Source organism: Podarcis erhardii (assembly GCF_964252035.2).
Source record: "Podarcis erhardii genome assembly, chromosome: 3".
Classification (NCBI taxonomy): domain Eukaryota; kingdom Metazoa; phylum Chordata; class Lepidosauria; order Squamata; family Lacertidae; genus Podarcis; species Podarcis erhardii.
Genome location: NC_138507.1, coordinates 109,038,859 through 109,055,941, shown reverse-complemented (window position 1 = coordinate 109,055,941; position 17,083 = coordinate 109,038,859). Strand labels below are relative to the sequence as shown.

The 17,083-nt window shown below is 46.8% G+C and overlaps 1 protein-coding gene and 1 long non-coding RNA gene across 2 annotated transcripts in view; one reads left to right on the top strand and one right to left on the bottom strand.

Moving 5' to 3' along the window:
- The window catches only part of FOXN2 (forkhead box N2), a 47,510-nt gene extending 45,752 nt beyond the window's left edge, over positions 1–1,758 (bottom strand). The window contains exon 1 of the mRNA XM_081854871.1: positions 1,571–1,758. The gene's annotated coding sequence lies outside the window, so the exon portion shown is untranslated. The remainder of the gene's footprint in view (positions 1–1,570) is intronic.
- LOC309338042 overlaps positions 1–11,407 on the top strand; it is a 47,905-nt gene extending 36,498 nt beyond the window's left edge. The window contains exons 2-3 of the long non-coding RNA XR_014154616.1: positions 9,787–9,917; positions 11,156–11,407. This is a non-coding gene — a long non-coding RNA (uncharacterized lncRNA). The remainder of the gene's footprint in view (positions 1–9,786; positions 9,918–11,155) is intronic.
- The last annotated feature ends 5,676 nt before the right edge of the window (positions 11,408–17,083 follow it).

Genomic DNA, 17,083 nt, shown 5'->3' with positions numbered 1-17,083 from the left:
GAGAGGCTTTGCCAGCCACGTGGCTGTCACAATCCTGAACCAAAATGGGGGAGGCTGGAGGAGGGAGGGAGGGAGGGACGGAGCAAGCCGGGAGAAAAGTCTCTTTCTCATTCTTTTCTAAGGGGTTATGGGGGAGAAGGAAAGAATTCACTTAGTTGCATTTTGAAAAACTTCCAAAGCAGGTGAACTTTTTTGTGCGCACGCGGGATGTCTTGCTCCCTTCCAGCTTCGTGACGACGGAAAGAAAGATCGAGCCAGTCACTCTCACCCGGAAGCGGGGGAGATTTAATAAAAGAATACGGACAGCAAAAGGGCACACAAACGTCTTAGCAAAAGCCCAAGCGCGCGCGCGCGCATCGTATTTAGGGGGGGGGGGGCTGGTGGAACCGCGCAAGCAGCGCTTGAGGATGAAGCGAAGTCCGAAAGGCCGTTTGCAGAAGGGCAAAGCTACCTGGTTAAAGGGGGGTGCGTGTATGTGGCAAGAGTCTAGGGCAGGAAGAAGGACAAGGGTCAGAGGAAAGGGGGGGCTGGTGGGGGAGGAGATCGGAGCCCCTCCAGTGAAGCGCCACCCTCGCCTGCCTGCCCCAGATGCCACCTTCGTCTCCCCACCGCCCAAGGGAGCCCGGACCACTTCATTGAAGGAGGAGCACATTCTATCAGAACACACATCTCTCAAGTGGTCAGTAGGTAGGTTTAAAAATAAATAAATCAGATCTGGGTCCTATTAAGCCCACCTATCTCTCGAGGGGCGTATTTAGAGACAGAGAGAGAGCTTTGGCTTGTTCCAACCTTCTTGTTCCATTCACTCCTCCCAACGCCCCACATAAACAGGTCAGACACAGATCTGGCAGTCAAGCTTTTTATACATTTACACACACGACTGGCTTGGGCAGAAACCCTTTTTCACCACCCACAAGAAAATCCCTCGTTCTCCTCTCCAGTGTCCTCCTCTCCAGTTTCGAGCATTTATCTTCCCTTCTCCAAGTCGCACACCCCTGACTCCGGAACACGAATGTCTGTTCACACACACCAACTTGCAGGCACAACCCTCAAGAAAGACACGCGTACCCCAGTTCTGACACCAACTCACCTTTCCTCTGATCCCCAACCACCCTAGATCCCAACCTCGCCATATATCTTGAAGCCAAAGGGAACTCAGCTGGAGGCGCGCGCGCGCGCACAAATACCCACAATATATTTGTGTGTGTGTGTGTGTGTGTGTGTGTACACACACACACACAATGCACACACACAGAGCACAATTTAAGCCTCCGCGCTGCACAGACACACACCAGACGTCCAGGGAGGGAGGGAGAGAATGAAAACAGAAATACCCCAGCAAAACACAACTGGAAGTAGACGCTGCTGAAATCGGGAGGGGAAGACAAGTGAGAATTAAAAAGCTAGAAGTAGAAAAGGAAATCGGAAGGAGGGAGGGGGAGAAACCCAGGGGTTGGAAAGAATCAATTGAAGAAGAGAGGGGTATGTATCTCTTAGCCACCCCCCAGCTCCCCACCCCACCCGCATCCCTCGACCCGAGATAGTTAATAAAGGAGAGGTTCCGACTCACTGTACGCATGAAGCTCGCGCAAAGGGGGAGGGGGCAGCAATATGGCAGCGAGGGGGGGAAATGTGTCAGGAATCAGCAGCTGCCGCCGCCGCCGCCGCTGCCTCTGGCTTCCCTTGCCCTGCGCAGCAGCAGCAGCAGCGGCGACGCCGCCCCCTCCCTCGCCGTCTCCCCATAGCAACAAGGCGCCCCGGCCGCCGACGGCTCCTCCTCTCGCTCCGCCCGCCTGCACAGCCTCCGGGCGCGCAACCGGCCCCCTTTTCCCCCTCCCCTCGCGGCGGTGGCGCCGCCCCCTCGGCAAAGCGGCCGAGTCCATTGCAAGCGGAAGGGGTGGGCCGGCGCGAAGTTAGGGGGGGTGGGGGGTGCGGGGGGCAGGGGTCGTCGCTGGTGCGCGCGGGGCACATGGCACGCGGGAGCTGGCTGCAAAAAAAGGGGTGGGGAGGAAGGGTTTGGTTTTTTTAGACTTCGAAGTTCCCACACGCGCTTGCTTGACTCTTACTAATAATAATAATAATAATAATAATAATAATAATAATAATAATTTATTATTTATACCCCGCCCATCTGGCTGGGTTTCCCCAGCCACTCTGGGCGGCTTCCAACAAAACACTAAAATACAATAACCTATTAAACGTTAAAAGCTTGCCTAAACAGGGCTGCTTTCAGATGCCCTCTAAAAGTTTGGTAGTTATTTTTCTCTTTGGCATCTGATGGGAGGGCGTTCCACAGGGCGGGTGCCACCACCGAGAAGGCCCTCTGCCTGGTTCCCTGTAACTTGGTGGCGCTGGACCTCAGCGTCTGGGCAGAACTCTTCCCCGCAGGTCGGGAGTTGGCAGCCAAATAGGTTAAAGGGACAGCGGTCGTCCGTGGAGTCTGACCGGGCATCGGAAGAGGAGGAGAAGCGCATGGCTGGCGGGATGGGTGGCACAAAGGAGGGATATGGTGCTGCGTTCAAATGCGGAGATGGTTGCAGAACCATAGAGTTGGAAGGGTCATCTAGTCCAACCCCACCCCACCCCGCAATGCAGGGATCTTTTGCCTAACGTGGGGCTCGAACCCACGACCTTTGAGATGAAGAATCTCGTGCTGTACTGACTGAGCTGGCCCAACCATTTAAATTTGCGAGGACTCTTTCTGAGTGGTCTCCATGCGCTTGGCGCCGTGCATCCAGAGGGCCTGCATGCTTGCTTAGAAGCAGATTGCGTTCCGCCCATAGCCTAGGTGAGGGTGCGTAGGGTTGCAGACATAGGACGAGCCGTATAATATTTCCCAAAGTTCTGTTCATGAAACGGGTGGTAGACAGATGTCTGGCTGGAACCCACCCAGGGTGACAAAGCATCATTTATTTCTACTTTTAAAAATAAACAAATTCTAGTCATTGGCTAGCAGACCAGGCTAGCATAGCATATACATGGTTACGATGCTCATGTTACTGTATTATTTTTACTTTTAAAATTACGTGGTTGCCACAGCAGGTGCAGCAACCGTCCAGCAGCTTGACCTCACCCCCAAAGGTGCACTCCCATCGTCTCCCGAGACATACAGATGCCAGCCTTTTTTACAATAAAATCGTGCTTATTTTGATAATAGAATTTTAAAGTTGGAAGGGGCCACAAGGGTCATCTAGTCCAACCCTCTGCAACGCAGGAATATTTTGCCCAGCATGGGGTTCAAAACCCACAACCCCAAGATTAAGAGTCTGTACCAACTGAGCTAGTATCAGGGCACCAGAAGCAAGCTCAATTTTATTCCTGGAGTCGTGGTGGTGCTATGATTTAATTGAGTTTAAAATGTGAAATCGGGAGTGCTCACATTATTTCCTTTTTATTTGTATGTAGAAAATCTGGGTTGCCAACCTTGTTTAATAATAATAATAATAATAATAATAATAATAATAATAATAATAAATAATATCTAACAAAGGAATGTAGAAGCCGCTATAAACTGTTGAATGGGGTGAGCCCTGTAAGTCCATTAAGTTGCTGGGTCTAAAATTAGCTACACGCCTGCAAGACTTGATAACCACCATTGCTTCTTCCTTTAATTCAAGGGTATGTTGTTTTTGTTTCTCTTATACATCTCACAAGAAGAGTTTTATCAGATGAACCCTCAGGTAACCTGCTGTGATATATCACTGGTACCATGTCCCCAAATATACGGCATAGACATCTATTACACAGGTGGGGAAAGGAGAAACGCCATCAAGTTCCATCCTCATAAACTCTCAGATCAGAATCTCCACTACTTATGTAAATATGCCCTGAAGGGATGGGGGCCAACTTCTGTTAACCATCCTAGGAATGGAAGAGACAAGCCAGATCAGACCAAATGCCCGTCTAGTCCAGCCCCCTGTTTTCTCCAGTGAACAACTAGAAGCCTCTGGGGAGGCCACAAGCATGCTAAAGTTGCAGGTGCACTCCTAAATATTTTCTCAGAAGTACGGCCGCCTGATCTCAGTAGGACTTATTTCCATATAAATGTGTTTACAGCGACAGCCAAAGAATCTGCAGTGGCATCCTAAAAACCGTCAAATTGAGTTATGGCATGAACTTTTCATGGCTGAAAAGAGATGTTTATTGGATGCATCAAGTAGTCTCCTAATCTGATGGATTTAAATCCACACAGATAACAGAGAGAAGGTATCGTAAGTCCAAGGGAGCACCAGAAATAGCGGGCGTACCACCAGAGCTTAATTTGAGTTTCAGTGGTACCTTAGTTTACGAACTTAATCCGTTCCAGAAGTCCGTTCTTAAACCGAAACCCTTCTTAAACTGAGGCTCGCTTTCCTTAATGAGGCCTCCTGCCACTGGTGCCCTTCCACCATTTGGATTCCATTCTTAGACCAAGGTAAAGTTCTCAAACCAGGACACTATTTCCAGTTTTGCAGAGTTTGTAAACCGAATCGTTCTTAAACTGGACTGTTCTTAAACCGAGGTACCACTGTACTTGGATATTTTCTTAGCTATGGTCGTGTTTACGGTGGCAGGGTATTACTGCGCTAAGTACCTTGGTGATCTGAAGAATCCCAGCAGGCCTTAGTGTGCTGGCAATAGTATGCGATCGTTGTTATAGCTTCAGTCAAAATAAGATTTTGAAAGTGAGCCCAAGTGACAAAACCAGGTTCCAGACAAGTTTGACTTACAATTCATACTCAAGATGGCCCAGGGAGCATCGGTGTCAGCGCACTCTTTGCACCTAGAAACAACATCCAGTAACAAAGGAAGGGTCACATGAGAGAAAACAACAACTACAACTGGGTTTTGCTATGGTTTTTCTGTTGGACTTCTTGCCAAAGAAGTAAGCCACTGTTTACTTTTTATAAAGCATCTTGTCTCTTGTGTGGTGGTGAAACTGGCTCCAAATTCATATCCACATGTGTATATTACTTTTGGAGAGCTGCAGGAGGTCTTTCTTATGGCTTCATTATTCATAATAGAATATGTCACTTTATCGTGAAATAAGAAACACACTGGGTAATATTCAGTGTTAGTCATATGCACAGTAGATCCACTGAAATCAGTGGATTAATGTAAGTTATTTTGATTTCAAAGGATCTACTCCTAAGTACGTCTAATATTTGATATAACCCTTTATGTTTAAAAAGCTGTAAACCATAACATCTACCCCAGATTATATGAGCCTGAGAAAGTCATGAAATAATGGGTGTTTTTAATGAACTTTTGAAATGTACTGCCTTAAGAATGTTTAAACCTGGGTCATAATTTTTAAAGTGGAATAACAGACCTGTGGGTGGCGCTGTGGGTAAAACCTCAGTGCCTAGGACTTGCCGATCGTATGGTCGGCGGTTCGAATCCTCGCAGCGGGATGAGCTCCCGTCTTTCGGTCCCAGCTCCTGCCCACCTAGCAGTTCGAAAGCACCCCTAAGTGCAAGTAGATAAATAGGGACCGCTTTCTAGCGGGAAGGTAAACGGCGTTTCCGTGTGCTGCGCTGGTGCTGGCTCGCCAGAGCAGCTTCGTCACGCTGGCCACGTGACCCGGAAGTGTCTCCGGACAGCGCTGGCCCCCGGCCTCTTAAGTGAGATGGGCGCACAACCCTAGAGTCGGACACGACTGGCCCGTACGGGCAGGGGTACCTTTAACAGACCTGTAGACTTCATCTGCAGGAACACAGGTGACTTATCTGCAGTGTAGGTGTTTCTTAGATTTTATTTACTGAATTTTAAATACCGGTAAATTAACCATGATTTTATGGGTCGAGGACAGTGACGAAAACCCCATAAGGTTTCTGTTTGTAAAGCCTGACTGCTCAGCTGTTTGTTCTGCGTTGTCCCACATCTTGTATCCTGATAGTTTTAGCTTTATAAGCTCCTCTGGCCAAGAACTTTGGTATTTGTTCAGCTCAGTGTTCTGTGTGCTGTGTTTACACTGAAGAGTTCTACTGCATGATACGGGATTTGGGGGATAGCATTCACATCTAAACATTGCAGCACTTTGGTACAGTCAGTCTAGTCAGGAAGAAACAGCTCTGATAAGTAATCTTGCCCAATATGTTGTCTAGAAGAGTATAAAAGATAGGGGGGGGGGCTGTTCCCCAATCAATCAAATTGTGCCTGAACTGTAATTTAAACTCTATCACAAGGCTTGGGAACCAGTGGCTCTTCAGACATTGTTGGATTACGTGAGCCAACAGTGTGATGCAGCAGCAAAAAAAAGTTAATGCTGTATCAACAGAAGTATACAGTCCAGATCAGGGGTCAGCAACCTAAGGCCCATGGGCCACGAGTGGCCCATAGGTAAAGTAAAGGTAAAGGTACCCCTGCCCGTACGGGCCAGCCGTGTCCGACTCTGGGGTTGCGCGCCCATCTCACTTAAGAGGCTGGGGGCGAGCGCTGTCCGAAGACACTTCCGGGTCACGTGGCCAGCGTGACAAGTTGCATCTGGTGAGCCAGCGCAGCACACGGAAACGCCGTTTACCTTCCCGCTAGTAAGCGGTCCCTATTTATCTACTTGCACCCAGGGGTGCTTTCGAACTGCTAGGTTGGCAGGCGCTGGGACTGAGCAACGGGAGCGCACCCCGCCGCGGGGATTCAAACCGCCGACCTGACGATCGGCAAGTCCTAGGCACTGAGGTTTTACCCACAGCGCCACCCGCATCCCATATACGAGTGGCCCATAGGGGTTGTTTAACCGGCCCATGGACCCCCGCCGTCTGCTCAGTCGGCTCCCGTGCACCGCACTAAACCAGAGCAGAGCAGTTACCGCCTTCCGCGATGCTGGCCGGTTTCCCATTGGCTGCAGGAAGCCAGCCAGCTCGTTCATGCACAGACGCGCAAAAAGACATCATGCACAGAAGCGGTGAATCGCGGCACATGCAGATGCAGGTTGCATTCTGCTCATGTTGCGAATGGGCCTCCGGAACGGATCCCGTTCGCAACCAGAGGTACCACAGTACAGTGGTTCCTCAGTTTAAGAACTTAATTTGTTCTGGAGGTCTGTTCTTGACCTGGAACTGTTCTTAACCTGAGGTACCACTTTAGCTAATGGGGCCTCCCGCTGCCGCCACGCCGCCACCGCCACGCAATTTCTGTTCTCATCCTGAAGCAAAGTTCTTAAACCGATGTACTATTTCTGGGTTAGCGGAGTCTGTAACCTGAAGTGTCTGTAACCCAAGGTAACACTGTACTTGATTGGGAGCCACCCACAGTCGCTGGGGAAACCCAGCCAGATGGGCGGGGTATAAATTAAAAAATATTATTATTATTATTATTATTATTAGGGGAGAGAAGACCTGTCAGAGACTCGGAGGGCTGAGCTGGGAACCTTATGGTCCTTGGTCCAATTAGATGTGACATGAATTGTGTGATTGCCACTAACAAGCCTAGTTTTTAAAATTTAACTAGCAGCCTTGGATTGGGACCATGGTGTGTAGGGAGAGGTCACCTTCACACGCACACCACAGATGTTCTCAGATGTTGATCAGGGGTCACATCTGTTAGAAGACTGGGAAGGGCAGACCGGCCTCGTAGCAGCACCCAGCACCTCATTGGTAGCTACAAAGGGTCACAGCTTTTTGGCAAGGCTCACCTTGCTGATACCTTTCTGTGGACTAGCCAAGTGACCGGAAGCCATTTTGATTTCCCTGGACCTGAAATTGTGCTGAAATGGCCGTCACCTCTGCATGTTGTGTTTTTATATTGTGGGAGTTTTTTTTTATGTTGTAACTGCCCTGGGACCTGCAAGTATAGAGTGGTATACAAATTTAATAAATAAAATTTTAAAAAATAAAGAGAGCACCTCAAGATTTGAATTGTTTATTATTCTGTATCTCCCAAGTTGCTCAAAGTGCCACATGTGGCTCTCCACCTCGATATGAAACGATAATCTTTATTGTCATTGTCCCATACAGAACAATGAAATCTACATCAGAGATTCAAAAACCAACAAGCCTGCTATCCCAGCCTGGTTAACCCCCTAAAAACTCTGATACCCCATAATTAAATACAATATACTTCCGTAGAGACTACCTTACACTGCATTTAAAACAAAAATCGCATTTGGATAGAACTCTCAAATTCTCCCTCACAACAACAGTGTGTAGGCAAGGAGTGGTATTCGACTAATCTTTAATCAGAGCAGATCCATTGAAGTTAATGGACTGTCTGTAGTCATTTCCATGGGTCTGCTTTTGAACACCACCCTAAGAGACCATTGACTGGCCCAACATTGTCAATGCAGTGAGCTTTGTGGCTGAGTGAGCATTTGAACCCTGATCTCCCAGGTCCGACCCTCTAACCACTACGCCACACTCTCTAGGGTCTGCTCTCTACTTATGTGGAGCAAAGGTTGGGGACCAATAGACTTGGCCAGCAGCCCTCATGGACGGAAACACTTTCCCAGAATTCAGTGCTCCGGTTCCGCTGCAAACCCGCAGGGCTTCCTCTAGTTGCTGTGGAAAGGGTTCCCTGGAAGCTGGTTTCTATAGCAACTGCAACTAGAACCTGCACAGGCCAGGACATTTTCAGTAAGGCCAAGGCAGTTGTTTTTGCTGAGCCCAAACAGAAAAGGTGGGCTCGTGACAGGAGAGGCAGCCTGCTCTGCGGTCTCCCCGGCTGAATTACCCAGATAGGCTTTGTTTTGAAGAGGGTATAGAGATCCTTCAGGTTTAATTGCCAATAAATCAGCATGACCTCCCCTCCCCGCCACCTTTTAGAAACACTGATCTTTTCAGCCGGAGAATGGAGAGCAATTTTTACAGTGTGTGCAAACTGTCTACGGTAAGATAACAGAAATGGCACACACTGTTTGCTCCATTAAAGGCGACCGCTAGATAATGAAGGACTCCATTAAAAGCATGTCCTATTTGTTTTCTGGTTATGTTTATATTGTATTACTGTGTGCGTCTGCTGCGTTTTAAACAATTGTGCTCCGCGTCTGATGACTTGGTATTTTATCAGTTGTTGAGAAATTATTTGATTGCGCTTTCAAGATACCTGTCTTCTAGAGAGAAAAAAAAGGATGTCCCATTTCAAAGCTGATGGGTGTGTAAGCAATTTTCTGCCAGAGGAAAAATGCACAAAAATTACTGTGTTTTTTTAACACGGCAGTAGTATGGTGAGATTATATGAGAGAGTTCTAGCTATAGCAGGTGATGTAGAATAGAAGCCAGTTTTCTCTCTCATTTTGGGGGGTCATGCCACTATTGTAAGATCCCAGACTCCCTGCAGTTCCACCTGTGTCTGAAAATAGTGTATAATGGACAGGTAATGAGCATCTTCTCCTCTGCAAGACTCTCATTATTTAGGGTTGCATTGACTGGTTCAAAGGATACAATTCAAGGTGGTCTAAAATCACAAAAACCACCAGGCGAAGGATCTGCTTAGTTATCAATTTATCATATTGCACACCTCAAAGTTGTCCCAAAGCACCTCAAAGGAAGCATACAAACATACTCAATAAATAACAAACTGACTTAAATCAGTTATAAAAATGTGCAAAACGAAACGGCAGCGTGAAAAAGAAAAAAACACCCTGGCACATGAGAAATATTATTTATATATAGCAGTAGGCTATTAACTTGCCACAAAGGCCTGCAAAAACATGTATTTCATTGCTAAGCAACAGCTGAGCCAGGTGCCAAATGAGGGCGAGGCCTCAGGTGTAGACATGAGCACACAGATATACAGAGGTGTGAGGAGGTGGTCCTTCAGATGGGCTGGTCCCAGATCATTTAGAGGCCACATGTTTTGTATACCTTACAGGCAGCCTCTCGATTCATGATTGCATCAGAGTTGCTAACTGCATTGCAAAAATCCTGCCACTTGATGAAAACCACTGGGGGCTCAAACCTAACAGATTCTGGCAGAGCAACATGGAAGAATTCATCAGACAAGTAGGTGCAATCATTATCTCCACACGCTATATCATCACTAACTCTCCCCCCCCCCCCAGCCTTTAGCCAGGCTGCCTTCTTCAGCTCATCAGAGGCTGCTTATACACCAGACATCTCCAAACTCAGCCCTCCAGATGTTTTGGGACTACAATTCCCATCATCCCTGACCACTGGTCCTGTTAGCTAGGGATGATGGAAGTTGTAGTCCCAAAACATCTGGAGGGCCGAGTTTGGGGATGCCTGTTATACATTATAACTTTAAAGCACATTCTTTCAAAGAATTCTGGGCACTGTAATTTTCCACTCACAGTCAGAGTGACCATTCGCAGCAACCCTTAACAAACTACAATGCCCAGAATTCTTTGAGGAGAAAAATGTGCTTCAGCTGTGATTTAAATGTATAATTTGTTCCTCGGCAGAGTCTCCAGGCACCCATGGGTTGGAATGCCACCTCCCAGCACTTGGAGACTTCATTTAAGCCAGGGATGAGGAGTTTGTGACCATCCATACAATGGACAACAGGTCCCATCATCCCTGACCATTGTCTATAATGGCTGTGGTTGATGGGATCTGGAGTCTAACAACATCTGATTTCTCCTTTAGTTGTTTTAATTTGCTGCATTAATGTGCATTATATTATATTCCTCTTACTATATTGTACTTTTCTGTTCCTTCCTATTCTGTTAGTCACTCTAGGAGCATGCATTTATGGTCAAGGTGTGGGATATAAATCATGCAACTCAATAAATACACAGCAGGATACGAAGTATCAAGTTAGCGGCTAAAGCTAAAGGAAGGTGGCGTTTCTGAAAGCGTGCTTTTTTCACGAAGGTACCCAAAGCGAGAAATCAGATATTGGCCTTTAATTGTTTGTGGATCTTTCTTGCAAAATCCAGAATCAGGTTTCTCAAACTGGAATTCCGTAGAACTTCCTGGTCCAGTTCTGGAATCCTTTGAAAATGGAGGTCAGAGTGGCCGGGAGGCCTAGTCATATATGCATTAACCTACATCCCTGCGCAATGTCCTGGAGACTATGTATCTGTGGAAGCCGCTGGTGCATCAAGCAGTGCCATGATAGTGCTGTGACGTCATAGTGCAGCTAACTTACCTGTGCGGGGGGGGGGGGGGGGAGATGCTTGCAGCGTTGCGCAACTCCCATGTGCTTCCTATAGATGTCCGTAAGCTGGCCTTCCTGCAGTTTCTTCTGCAGAATAGCATGGGGCGTTTCTTTGGCACAGGAAACAGAAAAACCTGAGAAGTGTACAAATGAAAGAACGGCGACTTGACGGCACAGCACAACTAACTTGCGCTCAGGCAGGGGGAATTGGAGATGGAGTAATGGAATGGGCACAGTTTGAAGTATGAAGCCAAGAACATGAAAATATTCGGAAATCATTGCAGATGTGATAAAATGATAAAGTTAGGCTTGCCATATTTCAAAAAGTGAAAATGCGAACACAAAAGTTGTTGAGTTTTTCTTAGTTGTTACTTTTTTTGTTGCAAAATCTCAAAATAATAATAATAATAATAATGAAGTTTTTGAGCTATTTTTAAGGAAATTCACCAAAATCTATACTTCTGACATGGGTTGCCATATGTCCGGATTTTCCTGGACAAGTGTTTTCTGCCTAGGTGTTGTTCCTAGTGACCAAATCCCAGCTATGTCCAGGAAATTCTGGACAAATGGCAACCCTAGAGAAAGTAAGATTATGTATCGGTGGTCCACTGCAAATCCACTTCAAATGTCCTATTTATGTGCCATAAAAGAGCAGTCTGGAAGGGCCCCAGGTGGTCTACAAAAAGAAACAGTTCTTGCATGCCAGCTGCTGGTATAACAGCTCCTGGTTAGCCTGTGGTAACATTCCTTGGACAGCTTTGCTCATCAGTGCTCTAGTTGTCCGGTCTCTGGCTTGGCTGGACCACTCCCTTGCTTTGCCTGGAAGATTGGGAACAGAGCAGTCTGCCACGAAAACAGCCAGGGGACAAGCATAGGCTGTGAATGCATGGCTTGCACCCACGGAATCTCCTATAAACACAAAACATTTAGACACACTTTTAATTGTGAGATTCCGGGGGCTGCCAGTCCTCCAGTTATATCCTTCCCAGGCAGCGGGAGGTCTACTGGCCCTTAGCTAAAGGAAGACAGGGGGGGGGCATGTCCTCCTGTAAATCTTTTTACCACTGTAAAGGGGGAGCAAAATGTGGGCAGAGCTCCCATTTAGATAATCTCCCTTTGTATATGTTGTATAAACACAAACTATTCATTGCTCACAGCTGCTCTCTGCAACACAGTAATTGGTGTGAATAGAATTAATACTTTCTTTCTATAATGAACATGTCTGCACTAATCTGAGCTGGTCTAATTCTTTGCATTTTGCCCAGCAAAGGGAACCGAGACAAGGGATTCATGGAGCAAATTGGGGGTGGGGGTAGGGTGTTAACCACTCCATCAGTTTACTTGTTTGTGTTTTCTCCCTCTTCCCCAAAGAGTAAGGGCTGGAGACAGACATATAGCATAATTTACCAGTCTCAGCAGGGTCTTCAACCAGAGCAGCTGGTGGCACAAAAGTACTTGTTGGCAAGTCAAGCACAGGATCAATGAGGGAGTCTCGCTCCCACCCTTGTGTGTCAGGTGGGGTGTGTGACTTAAACTATATAATAGTAAGAGGTTCCTTTATCCTACACCTCACTTTAAAAAACCCAGCAACATAAACCTGCTTTCCTAGTGGAAAAGTGTTCTGAGGAAGATGACACGGGTGCTAGCCAATACGCCCTTGCCAGGACTATAGAGTTTTCAACACAGTTCACAGTATGCTGTGAACCGCCCTGGGAACTTCGGATGAAGGGTGGTATACAAAACTAAGAAACAAACAAACAAAAACCCTGGTTTATCAGAGCTTGCGAAATACTATAAAAGGGACTGTGTTTAATGGCTGAGAGAAGTGTTATCAAAATAACATCTAGCACTCTTAAATTTGAAGATGGAGGAGAGGAAGAAGGAGAAGAGGAAGTAGTTTCATCTGTCTTCATCCTGAGACGATCAGCCTTTCCAGGCTATCCATTTTGTGAGAGCACAGAAAATTGTTGGGTCACAGGAATGAATAAACTCAAATGTATTTGAATACTGAAGATCAGGCTTCCCCATCCCAGTGCCTTCCAGATTTTTTGGACTACACCATCATTCATCTCTGGCTATCAGCTTGTGGGAGTTGGAGTTCAGAACATCTGAAGGCCACCAGACTGGGGAATGCTCCTCAAGGTTCTGTTTATTTATTTTATACATCAATTTCTATCCTGCTAAATCAAGGGGGAAATGTTCTCAAAGCTGTGTCAGCAATGAAACCAACATAAGGCAAGAAAATCAAAGATAAAAGCATAAACCAGGCAAACATCACAAAAATGTAAAACTGCGTCACATGGCAGGGCAAGCTTGTGTAAATGAAAACATTTTAAGATGGAGACTAAAACCAGACAGAAAATGCCAGACTAATGGGTAGATGCAGTGAATCCAGCCATATAGGTGCTTCTACGCTAATCGTCACATTTATGGTGGATGCCAAATGGATTTGGGACACTTAGGAATGCTTCTGCAGCAGATGTCCAAGAATTGGCAGGAAGGTGTGGAGAAAGGTGATCCTTCAGGTGGGCTGGTCCTAAGTTTTTCAAGGATTTATGGCAAAGGTAAAGGACCCCTGAATGGCTAAGTCCAGCAAAAGGTGACTATGGGGTTGCAGCACTCATCTCGCTTTCAGGCCAAGGGAGCCGGTGCTTGTCCACAAACAGCTTTCCAGGTTATGTGGCCAGCATGACTTAAACCCCTTTTCGTGAAACACGACACCGTGATGGAAACCAGAGTGCACAGAAACACCGTTTACCTTCCCAACCCAGTGGTACCTATTTATTTACTTGCACTGGTGTGCTTTCGAACTACTAGGTTGGCAGGAACTGGGACAGAGCAACGGGAGCTCACCCCATCACACAGATTTGAACCGGCAACCTTCCGATTGGCAAGCCCAAGAGGCTCCGTGGTTTAGACCACAGTGCCACCCGCTCCCTTTCAGGGATTTATGTACAGTGGTACCTCGGGTTACATACGCTTCAGGTTACATACGCTTCAGGTTACAGACTCCGCTAACCCAGAAATATTACCTTGGGTTAAGAACTTTGCTTCAGGATGAAAATAGAAATCATGCTCCAGCGGCGCAGCGGCAGCGGGAGGCCCCATTAGCCAAAGTGGTGCTTCAGGTTAAGAACAGTTTCAGGTTAAGAACAGACCTCCAGAACGAATTAAGTACTTAACCCGAGGTACCACTGTAGTAACGTTGACAACATGAATTTTATCTCGTACTATTCTGTCAGCAGTGGTCTCATCTGCTGTCAGAGGTTGCAGTTATCATTGCTAACGTAGCTGCCTCTAGCATCGGAGCCACTTGGAGAAACAGCCATGTCTCAAAAATCTATTCTTCAGGCAGAAAATGAAAAGGCAGGAACTTGCCATACCCTGAGCAAGCATTCAGGCAAGCACTGCTTGATTGGCAATGGGTATCATCTAGTCATTTCAGATAATTAAGGTAGCTTGTAACAATCCATTAGCACATCAAACCGTTGGAAGACAGTGGAGAATGAAACACCAGGGGGTTACATGCTGGTGCTGTGAGTCACAAAGGGAGGGTCTCTAATAACTCATAACCATTGCTGCTGGGGAACAAAGCTGCGTTACCTCTGAGAGTTGTGGGTTTTGATTCTCAGATCTCTCTGGTGCATCCAGTCAATGAACTTCTTGCGCAACATGTTCTTGAGATTCAGGTGAGGAGTTGACACACACTGCAGGCTTCCTTTTTATGAACTGTCACTGTTTAGCACTCTGCTAGCTAGTGTGCTTCTCTGGTTTGCCAGAAGCGGCTTAGTCATGCTGGCCACATGACCTGGAAGCTGTACGCTGGCTCCCTCAGCCAATAAAACGAGATGAGCACCGCAACCCCAAAGTCGGCCACGACTGGACCTAATGGTCAGGGGTCCCTTTACCTAGTGTTAGAGGGGATGCAGGTGGCGCTGTGGTCTAAACCATAGAGCCTAGGACTTGCCGATCAGAAGGTCGGCGGTTTGAATCCCTGCAACGGGGTGAGCTCCCATTGCTTGGTCCCTGCTCCTGCCAACCTAGCAGTTCGCAAGCATGTCAAAGTGCAAGTAGATAAATAGGTACCGCTCCGGCGGGAAGGTAAACAGCGTTTCCGTTTGCTGCTCTGGTTCGCCAGAAGCGGCTTAGTCATGCTGGCCACATGACCCGAAAAACTGTCTGCAGACAAACGTCGGCTCCCTCAGCCAGTAAAGCAAAATGCAAAAAAATAGCAAAAACAAAAGCACCAAATATAAGCTCCAGCTATCACCTCAGAACACTGAAATTGGAAATGGAAGCCTTTGATTACCGGGGGGGGGGGGGGGAGAGAGAGAGAGAGAGAGAGAGAGAGAGAGAGAGAGAGAAATTAGCAGCGCAACAGTGAAAATGGAAGCTCAGGAGCACATTCGGCTTCTGAAGCAAAGTTCGCAAACCGGAACACTGACTTCCGGGTTTGCAGTGTTCGAATTCCAAGTTGTTCAGGAACTAAGCTGTTTGAAAACCGAGGTACCACTGTACTCAGTCTCTACTGATTCTAGAATAAAATGTTGTGTGTTCGCACTGCCTTTGCTATTAATAGAGTTTGTTGCATAACAAAGGTGCTTCTTGGAAAATATATTAGACAGCCTAGCCATAATTCTGAATTATATTTATTATTTTCACATGCAAAGTAAGTTCTTTGGCATCCAGTTAATAGAAGCATTCCAAATTTTCATCTCTGATGTAGTGTCTTACAAGCATCTGAAAAATATTTCAGCACCAGTGCAGAATTTGTGCGTTTCACAATATAAATAAGTTCTTTTTTTCAGTTTCGAAATATTTCACTTTTCAGCAATGAGTAAACATTGGCTAATTAGCTGTTTTGTTTTTAATTAAGAAGCACCAGTGAACTTATATAATATAATATGAGTCCTTGCGGCTTTAAATCAATAAAGTAAAAATGATTGCTGTAACTAATAGTACAAATTCTTCATCAGCAACATAAATATTAACTGTGAAAACAGGTGCTGGGATATGTTGACCATGGAGCCCAAACGGACTACTGAGAAACAAGGAGGAGATATCAGCGTGACCAGAGGAACCCCAAAGTTTGCAGCTTGTAAAGCCAAAGAGGAACACTCCACCAGCAGCAGCAGTGCAATGCAAACTGAGAATTTCTGTGGACACAGAATGCTAAATGTCTCTCGGGGATGGTTGTACAGTGGTACCTCAGGTTAAATACTTAATTCGTTCTGGAGATCCGTTCTTAACCTGAAGCACCACTATAGCTAATGGGGCCTCCCGCTGCCGCCGTGCCACCTGAAGCGTATGTAACACGAGGTACCACTGTAAATGGAAAGGGACACTGGTGGCATTGTGGTCTAAACCAATGAGCCTCTTGGGCTTGCCAATCAGAAGGTCGGCAGTTCAAATCCCCACGATGGAGTGAGCTCCCATTGCTCTGTCCCAGCTTCTGCCAACCTAGCATTTCAAAAGCACACCAGTCCAAGTAGATAAATAGGTACCACTGTGGCGGGATGGTAAACAGCGTTTCCGTGCCCACCGGCACTCGTCACTGTGTTCCATTGTGCCAGAAGCAGATTAGTCATGCTGGCCACATGACCCAGAAAGTTGTCTGTGGACAAACGCCAGCTCCCTCGACCCGAAAGCAAGATGAGCGCCGCAACTCCATAGTCGCCTTTGACTGGACTTAACCGTCCAGGGGTCCTTTACCTTTACCTTTTAGATGGAAAGCCAAGAGGGGGGACAGAATGGAACGGGAAGAAAACAGGGCTGGCTGATGGGATCACTCCACACTACAACATTGAGCGGCCAGTCCCACTTATTACACTAGCAGTGCCATGCAGAGCCATAGCTGGGTGATCTTGTGCCCCTGACAGAACCGTCCCGATTTCGCCCCCTTAGCTCTTCTTTTCGCCTCTCCTCCAACCAACCCCCCTGTTATGTACTGAGTCGAATAGGATCCAAACTGCAGCAGTCTGATTGGTCCTAGAACAATAGGATCCAAAAGGCAGCAGTCTGATTGGTCCTAGAACAATAGGATTCAGAA